Below are 14,666 nucleotides of genomic sequence, written 5' to 3'. Positions count from 1 at the left end.
CATAGGAAGGAGTTGTAGACCAAGCTGGATGAGCAAGCATCTTAGAGAGGTGATTAAGAAGAAGCAGAAAGCATACAGGGAGTGGAAGATGGGAGGGATCAGCAAGGAAAGCTACCTAATTGAGGTCAGAACATGTAGGGATCAAGTGAGACAGGCTAAAAGTCGAGTAGAGTTGGACCTTGCAAAGGGAATTAAAACCAATCGTAAAAGGTTCTATAGCCATATAAATAAGAAGAAAACTAAGAAGGAAGAAGTGGGGCCGCTTAACACTGATGATGGAGTGGAGGTTAAAGATAATCTAGGCATGGCCCAATATCTAAACAAATACTTTGCCTCAGTCTTTAATAAGGCTAAAGAGGATCTTGGGGATAATGGTAGCATGACAAATGGGAAGGAGGATATAGAGGTAGATATTACCATATCAGAGGTAGAAGCGAAACTGAAACAGCTTAATGGGACTAAATCGGGGGGCCCAGATAATCTTCATCCAAGAATATTAAAGGAATTGGCACCTGAAATTGCAAGCCCATTAGCAAGAATTTTTTATGAATCTGTAAACTCAGGATTAGTATCGAATGATTGGAGAATTGCTAATATAGTTCCTATTTTTAAGAAAGGAAAAAAAAGTGATCCGGGTAACTACAGGCCAGTTAGTTTGACATCTGTAGTATGCAAGGTCCTGGAAAAAATTTTGAAGGAGAAATGAGTTAAGGACATTGAAGTCAATGGTAAATGGGACAAAATACAACATGGTTTTACAAAAGGTAGATCGTGCCAAACCAACCTAATCTCCTTTTTTGAAAAAGTAACAGACCTTTTAGATAAAGGAAATGCAGTGGATCTAATTTACCTAGATTTCAGTAAGGCATTTGATACCGTGCCACATGGGGAATTATTAATTAAATTGGAGAAGATGGGGATCAATATGAACATCAAAAGGTGGATAAGGAATTGGTTAAAGGGGAGACTGCAACGGGTCCTACTGAAAGGTGAACTGTCAGGTTGGAGGGAGGTTACCAGTGGAGTTCCTCAGGGATCGGTTTTGGGACCAATCTTATTTAATCTTTTTATTACTGACCTTGGCTCAAAAAGTGGGAGTGTGCTAATAAAGTTTGCAGATGATACAAAGCTGGGAGGTATTGCCAATTCGGAGAAGGATCGGGATATTATACAGGAGGATCTGGATTACCTTGTAAACTGGAGTAATAGTAATAGGATGAAGTTTAATAGTGAGAAGTGTAAGGTTATGCATTTAGGGATTAATAACAAGAATTTTAGCTATACATTGGGGACGCATCAATTAGAAGTAACGGAAGAGGAGAAGGACCTTGGAGTATTGGTTGATCATAGGATGACTATGAGCTGCCAATGTGATATGGCTGTGAAAAAAGCTAATGCGGTTTTGGGATGCATCAGGAGAGGCATTTCCAGTAGGGATAAGGAGGTTTTAGTACCATTATACAAGGCACTGGTGAGACCTCACCTAGAATACTGTGTGCAGTTCTGGTCTCCCATGTTTAAAAAGGATGAATTCAAACTGGAGCAGGTACAGAGAAGGGCTACTAGGATGATCCGAGGAATGGAAAACTTGTCTTATGAAAGGAGACTTAAGGAGCTTGGCTTGTTTAGCCTAACTAAAAGAAGGTTGAGGGGAGATATGATTGCTCTCTATAAATATATCAGAGGGATAAATATAGGAGAGGGAGAGGAATTATTTCAGCTCAGCACCAATGTGGACACAAGAACAAATGGGTATAAACTGGCCACCAGGAAGTTTAGACTTGAAATCAGACGAAGTTTTTTAACCATCAGAGGAGTGAAGTTTTGGAATAGCCTTCCAAGGGAAGCAGTGGGGGCAAAAGATCTATCTGGTTTTAGGATTCTACTCGATAAGTTTATGGAGGAGATGGTATGATGGGATAATGGGATTTTGGTAAGTAATTGATCTTTAAATATTCAGGGTAAATAGGCCAAATCCCCTGAGATGGGATATTAGATGGATGGGATCTGAGTTACTATAGAAAATTCTTTCCTGGGTATCTGGCTGGTGAATCTTGCCCATATGTTCAGGGTTTAGCTGATTGCCATATTTGGGGTTGGGAAGGAATTTTCCTCCAGGGCAGATTGGAGAGGTCCTGGAGGTTTTTCGCCTTCCTCTGTAGCATGGGGCATGGTTGACTTGAGGGAGGCTTCTCTGCTCCTTGAAGTCTTTGAACCATGATTTAAGGACTTCAATAGCTCAGATATGGTTGAGGTTTTTCATAGGAGTGGGTGGGTGAGATTCTGTGGCCTGCGCTGTGCAGGAGGTCGGACTAGATGATCAGAATGGTCCGTTCTGACCTTAGTATCTATGAATCTATAAGAGCACAGTTCAAATGTTACTCAGTCTTAGGGCCCCCTCCACGGTGGTCTGCAAAGTCTCTAGGTGCTCCCCCGCTGGTAGATGGTCCTCTCCTTCTCCTCCTCAGGCTTCAGCAGCTCCAGGCAGCAGACTCTGCAGCAGCAACAGCAGCTCCAGGAACTCCAGGTGGTGGTCCAGGCAGGCAGAAAGGACCCCTCTCAGGTGGTGGTGGTGGTGTCCACAACAGCAGTGGCTGGGGTCCCTCACTCCTCCTCTCTGGGGAGTGGGCTAGCAGCCCCCCCCAGGGCTGCAGTTGGAGCAGTAGCAGCACTCGAGGGGGGGGTCCAGCAACCAGGTAGCAGAGAATGGGGGGATGGTGTCTGGCCCAGCCAGGGGCGCAGCTGGAGCAGCAGGGAGAGCTGAGGGCCCAGCAGCAGGAGTAGCAGCTTCCCACCTCCTTCCAAGCTAGAAGGCTATGGGAGAGTAGTGGGAGATAGATATATTAGCTCCAGGCTAAACAAATCCCTGGTACCAGGATAAGTGAAATGGAAGCTGCTCCAGGTAAATTAAGAAACCTGGGGCCAATTAAGAACTTTTCAGAAGGCAGGGAGAAGGCTAGATTGATTGGGACACCTGAAGCCAATCAGAGGCTGGCTGAAACTAGATAAAAGCCTCCCAGTCAGTCAGGTGGGTGTGCATGTCTGGAGCTGTGGGAAGAAGTTGTGCGGTTGGAGAGGCTGAGTAGTACACACCATATCAGGCACAAAGAAGGAGGCCCTGAGGTAAGGGTGAAGTGGAGCTTGAGGAATGAGGGCTGCTGTGGGGGAAGTAGCCCAGAGAATTGTACATGTCATGTTTCTAAAAGGTCAGCTACCATAGCTGATACTATTAGGGTCCCTGGGCTAGAGCCCGGAGTAGAGGGTGAGCCCGGGCACCCCCCCACACCTTTTTAATCACTGAGACTGGGAGACAACAGAGACTGTGCAAGGAAGGATAACTTCTCCTCACCTCCCTCACTGGCTTATGATGAAAATGGCTCAGTAGACTGTGACCCTTGTCTCTAGAGAAAGAAGGGTTACGTGGAGGGTCACAGTGAGCCTCTGAGGCTAGCGAAATCCTCCAGGAAACGCGGGACCCATGAAGGCAAGGACAGAGCTTTTTCACAGATGTTACAGATGTTTTTAAGAAGTCAATACAACCAAGCAGGGAGCAGAGCCTGCTGGACTCACTGACATCAGAGTTGCCAAGATCTTTGTAACTATCTATCAAAATCCGGCCACAATCATGGTTTGTAACCCTGCACTAATGGGAGTCACAAGTGTATTGATGAGATTTACTGTGCCTCTAGATAGCTGTAAATCTAGTCTCATATACTGTTTGTATCTTAAATAATTGCTCGTATAGAGGAAATTCCCAACAACACGCCTTGAAAACCATTTTGTCTTTCAATAAGAAAGTGGCATTGTTTTCACAGCACTATCTGCAAAATTGTGAGAGAATAACTTTTATTTATGTAGCATCATGCAGCCTAAAAGATCAGAAAGCACTTCTTGTAAATAATATATTTTGTAGGATACCAGTGAAAGGGAATCACTGATGGAGTGGACCACATCAGCCAATTAGTACACCCCACAACATTAGGAAAAAGAAATTTTGGCCAAGCACACTTTGGCAAAATCCTACTCTTAAGTAGCTTGCCGTGGGCTCCGTAGGAAATTGACTTAATTTTTGGAATAACCTCCAAAAATCACCCTTACAGTAAATTGTATGGTATTTAATATCCGCCTTGGAAGGCTGAAAGGTGTTGATACACTCAAGATTTGAACCTATATTTTTTGGGAAGCTAGTTGTGTACCTGAGTGAGCCATTCTCTTCCAGCAGAGGAGCAGTTAAAACCAAACAAAGCAGCCTGTATAGTATTCTGTAAGTGTCAGACTGTGCTAGTTCTCATTCTTCATTAGCCTAATGTGCAGAAACAGTGAACTAGATGCATGAGCACAGTGTAGTTCAGTATATAAATGTCTGGTACCTACCTATGCTGAACATGTAATTATACAAATATGGGTGGGGAGCATTTATTTATTTAGATTTGTAAAATAACAAAAAGGCGCCATCTAAATGCTCTGGGTGTCCTGCTGTTACTGAAAACCACAAATTACACAAACCCTAGTTAGTCTCGCTCCCCCAACAAAATCAAGCTTGAAATAGGAAACCCATTTCCCTTCATATCACCTACTCTTTTGCGCTTCTAAATATCTGAAAAACAGTTGAGCCTGAAAGTCAACTGATGTGGTCAGTTTCAGGCGAGGTGATGGGAGACTGAATTACAAAGTTCAGTGGAATGCCTTGTCACCCAATTTTCATTTTATTTAATTTTTTTCATTTTGGTATTTGGGGTTTTCACCCCTTTTTCACTTGTACAGAGGACTGAACTTATAAGCGCAAGGTACATTGTGATGAGCAGGTCAGGGAGTACATGGGAACCTGGTGCTATGTTCATGGGTATGCTGCTACATGGCCACCAAGGCTGTGGCAGGAGTGTGGTCAAAGAATTAAGAACTGCCAAGTTCCACCACAGTAGTCACAGAGGGGAAGGAAGCAGCACTGGGGGAGTTAGTATGTTGTGAAGCCATCTTTTCCCTCAGAGCTGCACATACATACCCCTCTTGTATGAAGTCAGGAGCTTCCAGTGCAGAGAAGCAGAGGGAACCTTATAGCTCAGAACTTTCACTAGATAAACTCTTTTCACAAAGCCAGAAATGTGACACAGATTTAGGGCTAAATTCAGTGTTATCTGAAAGATTGTAACTGACAAAGCAACAGAAATTGTATTTATCTGGTGCTCAGTAGGTTTGTAAAACGAACGAATTTATACCTGTGTGGTATTGTGTGTACAGAATCCTGCCCTGGATTAAGTTTATCAATAAGAGTTGTCCTGTGTATGTCAGATTTGACCCCAGCAATGCTAATGACAGTAGCATGCGCTGCATTGTCTTACATCGTATTGCTATTTGGCTTGCTGCACCCCCAACTGCAATCCCCATCATCACGCTCATTTTGCACACCATGGAATTGTCAGATTAGTGTGAGTTTTGTCACTGTTACCTGATATACAACTTTTTCTGTTCTTTTGCATCTTTGGTGAATATGACACAAATGAGTGGCATGTGAAGCTTCTTCTGGCCAAGGCCCTGTTCTCACTCACTGTTCTCAGACCCTCCCACCCATCGCTCCAGCCAAGGTGGGGGAAGGGGACACTGAGAGCTCTTGGCCGTGGCTGGACCTGAGCCTGGAGTCCCTCCCTTGTTCCACCCCTTCCATCTGTGGCTCCCCCACATTCTGCCCCCCCTCACTCCTTTCTGCCCCTCTTCCCTCCACCCCAAACTGCAGCCCTGAGACTGGAAAAGCTCTGGGCCCCCACTATGGCCCCGGGAGCTCCCCCAGGGCCATGGTGGGGGAGATTTTTCCAGGCCCCCAACTTGGCCGGGATCCCTGGGCATGGGCCCGTATGGTAATCTGCCACTGCCCCCGCCCCAGTCTCCATTACGCGCTGCCCATGGAGGCAGAGATCTCAATGAGAATTGACCCTGCTTACTCCAAGTTGCATTTGGTTCAGTGTTAGGAAACCTGCGAGCCATGGGATGCACACAGCCCATCAGGGTAATCTGCTGGCAGGTCGCCAGACCATTTGTTTACATTTGCACGGCCGCCCACAGCTCCCAGTGGCCGCAGTTCGCCGTTCCTGGGCCTGGCTGCTTTTCTCAGCTCCCATTGGCTGGGAACAGCGAACCACGGCCACTGGGAGCTGCAGGGGGCCATGCAAATGTAAACAAACGGTCTGGTGGCCCGCCAGTGGATTACTCTGATGGGCCGCATGTGACCTGCAGGCCACAGGTTGCCCACATGGATTTTGTTGATTTCAGCCCCATATGCAATTTTATCAATACCACCACATTTTGACTTATACAACACCCTAAACTGAGCCATCATAGTACAGATGTTAGCAAGCATAAAGTAGACATGACCAAAATAGTTAGATGAAGCCCATTTTGAGGATCCTAAGTATATGCTAGAGAACTCTGACTACGGATTTTTTTTAAAAAAAGGGCTAGGTTAAGCTCTTAATTAAGCAGATGCAGCTTCAAATAAGTTACCCCAGGACTGAACTTGCCCTTAGCTAACAGATTCTTTTGTTTAAGCACCTTCCTTGGAAAAGTCTCTGTTCTGATTTCACCCAGATGCAGTTTGTATGTGCTGACACTTGAGATATGATTCATTAAAAAAAAAAACCATGGACAGATGGTAGGAAAAGTCTAAGAGGAACAAGCACGTGGTTGGGAGTCAAGGCTTCCTGACTTTTAATCCTGGCTCTGCCTCTAACTACATGGCATTGGCAAATTGCTGCATCTTTCTGTCTCAGTATGTCCCCCACAATTGAATATGAAGACACTATCTACTTAGCTATCTCACCAAGGTCTTGTGAGGACTGATTCATGTGTATAAAATACTATGTGCTCTTACTTGGAATGACCCTGACTGGAAGTTTTGCTTCAGGAAAAATGGAGTTGAAAACCATAGGTCTTTATGCAACTATGCTGAACTCAGTATGTCCTCTGACAAATGCAGTGCACAGCTGTACATGTTTCACAACCCAGATGATTCCATGACATTTCTATGGGCCAGGAAGTTAGTGGTAGCACTGGTTTCTAGAACATCATCAGATCGGGGATAGGACAATTTATTCTGTGATTGAAATGTTTTTCCTGTCCTTCTTTCTGGCTCATCGAAACACTGCAGCATGTACCCTTGTTATATAGCTGTCAAAGGCAGGGCTGGCTCTGCTGTTTTTGCTGCCCCAAGCAGGACATCTGAAGACAGAAGTTGCTGCTGATTTGCCGCGGTGGCGCAGAATGCAGAGTACAGCTGCCGCCGAATTGTCTCTGCCGCGGAAAGACGAGACACCGCCCTGGCGGCACACGGACTGCCACCCCTTTCCCACTGCTGCCCCAAGCATCTGCTTGGAATGCTGGTGCCTGGAGCCGGCCCTGGTCAAAGGAAAGCTGCACCTGTTTCTTTCTTCTCCCAGATTAGGGTTGTTTGCATTTCCTTTCTCTTATACATATAGCTGTGTGGTGGGACAAACTTATCCCCATAGAGAGAGAAAGCAAGCATTTAAATTGTGATGGTGATGCAAGAATGTGTCATGTTCAATGAATTGTTACAATTTGTATTGCAATAATTAGGCACTGTACAGGGTATAGCTTAATACTGAAGTAGTGTGGCAGACCCGTGCCTGCTGATAGTGGGGAAGCAGAGTGAGGGCAGCTGGCTTCAGCAGTGTTACTGAGCATGCTCAATCCAAGCCAAGCCACAAATCTGAGGGTGCATGTGACTCCACATGCCCCCCTCCCCTCGTGTTGCCTAGTGGTTTTCAAACTTTTTTTTCTGGGAACGCAGTTGAAGAAAATTGTTGATGCCCATGACCCAACGGAACTGGGGATGGGGGTTTTGGAGTGTGGAAGGGAGTCAGGACTCTGGGCTGGGGTGCAGACTCCGAGGTGGGGGTGGGGATGAGGGACATGGGGTGCAGGAAGGGGCTCCTTGTTTGAGTGGGCTCAGGGCTGGGGTAGGGGATTGGGGCACAGGGTTGAGGTGCGCACTCACCTTGGATGGCTCCCGGTCAGGGGTGCAGCGGGGGTGCTAAGGCAGACTTCCTGCCTGTGCTGGCACTGCAGACCATGCTGCACCTTGGAATCAGCCAGCAGCAGGGCCGGCTTCTAGCCGTAGGTGTGCAAGCGGCTCAGCGGGGCTCTCACCTGCAGGCACCGCCTCCCCCCCCAGCTCCCATTGACTGGGAACTGGCCAATGGGAGTGCGAAGCTGGTGCTCAGGGTGGGGGCACTGCGTGGAGCCCTGTGACCCCCGGCCTAGGAGCCAGACCTGTTGCTGGCCACTTTCGGGGCACAGCGTGGTGTCAGAAGAAGTAGGGACTAGCCTGCCACAGATGGGCAACACCACCAATGGGACTTTTAACGGCCCTGTCGGTGGTGCTGATCAGAGCCACTGCGACCCAGTGACTTACATTCCGCGACCCAGTACTGGGTCATGACCCACAGTTTGAAAACCACTGTGGTAGATCATCGGAACAGGTGGGAACTAAAGAGTTCTCTTCTTATGCCCACAGAATACTTGTACTCAAGTCCATACATACTTTGTATGATAAAATGTGCCTTCAGTAAACGTTTGTTTAATCAATGTAATACTGGTACTGGGAACATACAAACTATCTATTGCTAGGAAACAGATGGTTCTATCATCACTTGTATTTCATACATTTTATATTACTGTATATTTTTTTACATTTTCTAGCATACTACTCTTGCCTGGCACATTTCCAGATTAAGCCTGTCAGATGTTCTAAAAGAACTCTCTATCCCTAGATCCATGCTATTTTACTCCAGGTCCATACTATGCACAAAAATGCATTAAAAGAACATTTTTTGTGTAATTTCTCAGGTTTTTGAAAAAGCAACCTAAAAAAAAAATGCAAACATTTGGCATCATATTGAAACTAATACTGGTCATAAGCAAGGCTACAATCTTTAGATCCACTGCACAGCTCAATTGTCAGAAGTCTAATGGAGTAACTCACATAGCTGGAGTTGTGTAACTTAGGTTGACTTACCGCGGTAGTGTAGACATATCCTCAGTATCACTATGCCAGTGGGTGGAAATATAGCACTGTCCTTTTGATTTAAGTGGTTCACACAGCTTTGCAGATAGCCGAATATCATTAGCAAAATAAATGGAAAGGGAGAAGTATGAAACAACTATTCTCTGCTTCACAAAGTGAGATACTAGTGCTAGGGGGCTAGCGGACTAGCACTAGCAATTGCTGCAGAAAAAAAGCTCAAAGCCAGAGTGGCAGGCAAATGCTGAAGGAAAAGAAGCTGTCCAGTAGCTGTACTATTGCAACAGCTGTTCTGGAGCTCTTTCACTTAAGTTCTGTTACAAATTTGAAGCCAGATAACTCGTTCCCTTATATTAGGAATTTTAGCTCATGCCAAACTTAAGTCAAATTATTAAAGTAATAATTAGTTCAACAACAAGAAGGTAATGAAATATTTCCTACCAGCCCATTACAACACACACACAAAGCTGTCCTTGTAGTGAAAGTTTGCATCAACCTGACAACACTCATTGACCTAAAACCATAATATCCAAGCTATTGTCTCTCTTATAAGAAAGGGAATATTTAAAAATTATGAATAAGGTCTCCACAAGTAATAAGACTGGATTAAAAGTCATAATATTTTAAAAAGTAATAAATTTACTATTTTCATTTGCCTTCTGGTTCATATTGCCAAGATTTGCTCTGCAGCCTCAAGGACTAGAAACTTACTTAAAACAAAAACCCCAAACCTAAAAGCTAAGGTTTCCACAGTCACCTGATCCCAGAAGTTAGGACTTTAAGAAAGATACCAAATATCAGAAAACTTGCAATAAAATTGCAGAAGTTGGCAATACATTACTCAGTTGAATTAAAGAAAAACCCTCCAGGATAAGCAGCATTCTATGACTATCAAACTAACAATTTTTGTTCCTCTATAAGAAAAACACAAGAATTAAAGTAACTGCTTCTTCTTCCAAAAATAATAATAAAATACTATGCGATCATGCTACCTCTGGCAGAATAATAAAAAGAAAAACATATTAGAATTTGAAAATATTTACAAACTAAGAGAAAAAGATACAGCAAGCAGCAATTACTGACAAGGCTTGATCTGACTGAGCTCTCTGGGTGCTAATGTTTATATAATTAGATTGCAGTAAATAATAACTGAGACTGCTTTTGAACTCTTCCTGTGCGTTATCCGAAACCTCAAAGGGAAACCCAGTTCCTGTGAGGATTCCAATCCAGTGTGACAGACCCTAGAGACCTGGATAGCTCAGACAAACATTCTGACCAGGACTCATCATTTTTTGTTAAATGGAACAGTTATGTCCAAAAATACAGTTTCATCAAAACATTTTGTGGGAACTATAGATTTGAGCAGGGAAAAAGTTATAACATTTTGCAGGCCCACCGACAGGGGGGAACGGGAAGGGAAGGGGGCAATTGCCCAGGGGCCCGAGCGCCCTGGCCCTTTTAAATGGCCTGGGCAGGCTGCAGGGCTCCTAAGTGCCACTGGGGTAGTACCAATGGCAGTGAAGGCAGCCAGGCATGTGGAAGCCCTGGCCATGCTGGAAGAGCACCCATTGACTGTTCTGCACTGGGCCCGGAATTGCTGTTGGTGGGCCTGATATTTTGAGTCTCAACAATGTCAACATTTCAATTAATTTCATTCTGACTTCAGTATTTAATATTAAAGACTACAAGAAACGTTTTGACCAAGCACATTGATGGTGCTATACACATAGCATTTTGAGATGGCTTTGGCAAATTGATGGGAGACCCTTACAAGATTAAGAGGGAGTCCCTGCTCTGAGGAGATTGCATCCTAAAGCCCTGTGTCTGTTGGCATTTATTCACTTGAATGGGAGCCAATGCCACAGTGATGAGTAGCCTAGCAGACCCTTAACAGCAGAGGTTAGCACTAGTGACTCTGACCCCTTGTAAAGGGTGGAAGCAGGGCTTCTGCAGTATCCAGCTGTGATTCTAGAATGCCCTTGCCCAGTAGTTCTCAAACTGTGGATTAGGACCCCAAAGAAGGTCAAAACCCCATTTTAGTGGGGGCTGGCATTAGACTTACTGGGGCTTGGGGATGAAGCCAATGCCCGAGCCCCACTGCCACGGGCTTGGTCTTCTCTCTCCCCCTCCCGCACCCACCCAGGGAGGTGGAGCTCAGCCGGGCTCAGGCTTCGGTCCCCCTTCTGGGGTCATGTAGTAATTTATGGTGTCAGAAGGGGGTCGTGGTGCAATGAAGTCTAAGAACCACTGTAGACTTGTCTAAATACACATTCGTTTAAAAGGCAAGGTGTTGAGCTTTCTCTGTAGTTTTATACTGAAAGGGACATTAACACTGTGCAGCACTTTGAGATCTACTAATGAAAAAGCGATACCTATTTCTTCTGTAGTATTAATATTATTTGTTTGGAAACAGTGTTTTGTCAAAGGTAGAGAGGCTGGAGTCACTGCTACTGCGCCAGAGTTGTAACATGTCATGCTTTTAGATGGTCTTATTTTGAGTCAAAGGCTCTGGAGAATGGAATGCTTCAGAAACAGAAATGCCTTCATTTCCATTTTATCAATTGCTCACTATTTATATGAAGATATAGCAGTAGATTATATACTGTACAGGGTATCCATCTAGTTCTGAGTAAGTAACTGATAGTGAAAGATTTATTCAATAAATATCTCCCCTTTTCTGTTGGTGAATTGCTTGGTAACATGGCTTATGATTTCCTTGAATGTATCAGTGCCTAGAAACTATTGCCCAATTTTGTTGATCTGTGGTTACTTCATTGTGAAATATTTAAATGTGATCTCTTAGTTGTGATAACCACTACATTACCAGTGTGCCCAATTTTCCCTAATTAGGTAATTGTCCATCAGAATCAGGTTTCTCGTGGAATAGATTAATGTCTTGTGTGACTAGGCACAATTGTAGAAACTCTGCTTTCCACACCGTACAGTGCTGAACAAGTTCTGCATAGGAGTTCATGAGAAATTATCCCTTGTGAGAATTGTTAAAATAAAAGAACCTGTCCCATTTCCAATACTTATCTTTAAAAGCCTAGTGACACCTTAGTACCTGCAGCTATAGCACTTTTTATTATGATCTGATCTCTAAGCAAGATTAGTCTGGGTCAGTAATTAGAACCTAGTGACGTAGGAAATAGCATTGTAGATGTGCTAGGTGGCAGTCTCTTCCCTCCGGTACAACACTGATATCCCAGTTTAATATTCGACAGTACTATTTTGTTGGAATGGCCTCTTTGGGGCAAGATTTAAAATAGAGTGACCTTTTGTGATTGGGATAATTAGAACCTCCTGGCTGTCAAGCATATGCGAGTTAACTTGCTCCCTCTGCAATTGCAATTGGCTCCAGGACTCCTGTCATTGTAAGTTGTTGTGAAATTAAGATAATTCATTCCAGCCAGAGGCTGATGGACCTCAGTGGTGGGTGAACACATACTATAGATTGAAAAACATTTTACAATTCTTTGGAAGGAAAGGGACTATAATGTAGCAGTTAAATATGACCTTGCCAGAAAACAGTCACATATCCCTACAGGATGATGTCATGGAGAATTAAACTTTAAATATCAAGGACTACTTCAGCAAGCCAGCTCCACTGATGAGAGGAGTGGGTGGAGTTGAAGGACCATTCACAATTTCCCAGAGGCTTTAGAATCAAGGACACCACATGAATCCTGCTATTTGAAACTCATTACTAAGTTTATGTGATGGGGTGGGCGGAGGGGTCCTGAGGGCTCCTGCCATAAGAGAAAATTCAGTTTAAAAGTTTGTTACATCAGGAAGCATCTGAACAACAATATTTATGAGAAAACCTACACTAAGAAGAGAGACCCCATCTCTCAATTATGCATTGCTGGATTTATGAGCATTACTCAGTAAATGGAGACAACCTAAAACGGTGCATTCCCATAATAGAAAATGCAAAGCGAGGTAAGTCAAATAGTGCAAAACAACATTACAAAAACCTTTGTAGGAGCAGGTGTTACTGCTGGTGCAGAGTGAAAGAAAATGATGCATAATTGCTGCCTATACAGGTACTCCATCTATTACTGATGCTTTTCATTTGGATTCCATTTTTTTGCTCTGTACAGCTTGCTGAAGCATTTAGAAGAATTCAAGCATTCACAGGATGCAAGCTATTCATTTTCTAAAAATCTGATGATTCCACACTAATTTGAAAATAAATAGTGGCAAATTAGAAGGACATTATCTCATTTCATTGCCTCAGGATTTTGCTTCCCCACAGAATCTCATTCTCTGGCTCATCACTCCAGTACTGGAGTACCCATGAACATCAATGGGTTTGTCCCTATGGTACCTCTACAAGGTGGGGAAACTTTGCCATATTACAGACGGATGATTGAGGCGCAAAGATTAAGTGTCCAAGATCATATGGGAAGCCTGTGACAGAGCTGGGAATAGAGTCCAGATGTCTTGACTCCCAGTTCAGTGCCTGTCCACTGGGTCATTTTTCCCTCGAATACAAACACTTTATGGCCAGTAGAATACTGACACGACAGTTTATAAACAAAGAGAAAAGCATTGGGTAGTAGTGAGCTCAATAAATCTTATGCCTAATGTAGCTCAGGCTACAATCTTCATGTCTCTTCCAAATTGATCTAGTTTCTACTTTCACATGGGTTGTATGCCCCCTGACTGACACTTAGAATAGTAGCTCCCACCCCCTGGTAGGCATACTGGGGTGGTGGCTTTGCTTTTGGAATGGCTCCTCTAGATCCCCCAGAGTCCTAACAACAACTTTAGGAAATACCCAGATGCCCCTCTGCTTCTCACCCTCTGCTATGCTCATGGTGCGGGAGGGGTCATCCAGCAATAGGGCTGGGGTATAGAATGAGAGCAGCCCAAACTCCAAGAAGGGTTAATGCATGCGATTAAGGGAGAGCCAGCAGGTACTAGTCTGCATAGGAAAGGTCTTTGTGATGCAAGTAACTGGAAAAATGGTAGGCTTTTTTTCTTTGCCCTGGAAGTTAAACTGTAAGTATTGCCTGTGTATAGAGATGCTGGCTTTTTGGCCCAGATCTATAAAGGTACTTAAACAAGTTGAGAGGAAAAAATCACTGGAATCCACAAACTCTGCGTAAGGTCCCTAGGCATTTCACGGGGTGGTGGTGGAGGGGAGACAGGCACATGAGAATGATGCATTCACAAATGCAATCATGTTAGATCACTCCTCCAGGAGGTGGGAGACCCCAGTACAACTCCTCCCTCTGTCTGATGAGAAGGGATTTGAACAAGAGTCTCCCAGCTCTCAGAGGAATGCTCTAGCCCGTGAGCTATAGTCACTCATTCTCTCTGGCACATTATTTAATACAAAGAGGAATGGCTTTAAAGAGAAACAGATCCCCCCTCACACACACACCTACATCAGAATATCCATATTACAGCAGTTAGGGCATCCCTGTTCAAATCTCATCTCATCAGGCAGAGGGATGAATTGAACCTAGGTCTCCCTCATACAGGCAAGTTCCTTAACCACTGGGCTAAAAGTTACAAGGTAGGCTGACAGCACACCTGCCACATCGGGCCCCACAGGCAGTAGAGATGGGACAATGCCTATCTTCCCCTGGTTTGAATTCATGTTGCGTCTTAGGCATGAGACAGA

General features: G+C 44.3%; 1 protein-coding gene across 3 annotated transcripts in view; it reads right to left on the bottom strand.

The window, feature by feature from the left end:
* The window catches only part of KCNIP1 (potassium voltage-gated channel interacting protein 1), an 831,960-nt gene that overhangs the window by 331,975 nt on the left and 485,319 nt on the right, over window positions 1-14,666 (bottom strand). The window lies entirely within an intron of this gene.

Source organism: Dermochelys coriacea, chromosome 8, assembly GCF_009764565.3.
Source record: "Dermochelys coriacea isolate rDerCor1 chromosome 8, rDerCor1.pri.v4, whole genome shotgun sequence".
Taxonomy (NCBI): domain Eukaryota; kingdom Metazoa; phylum Chordata; order Testudines; family Dermochelyidae; genus Dermochelys; species Dermochelys coriacea.
This window is presented reverse-complemented; position numbering and strand designations above follow the sequence as displayed.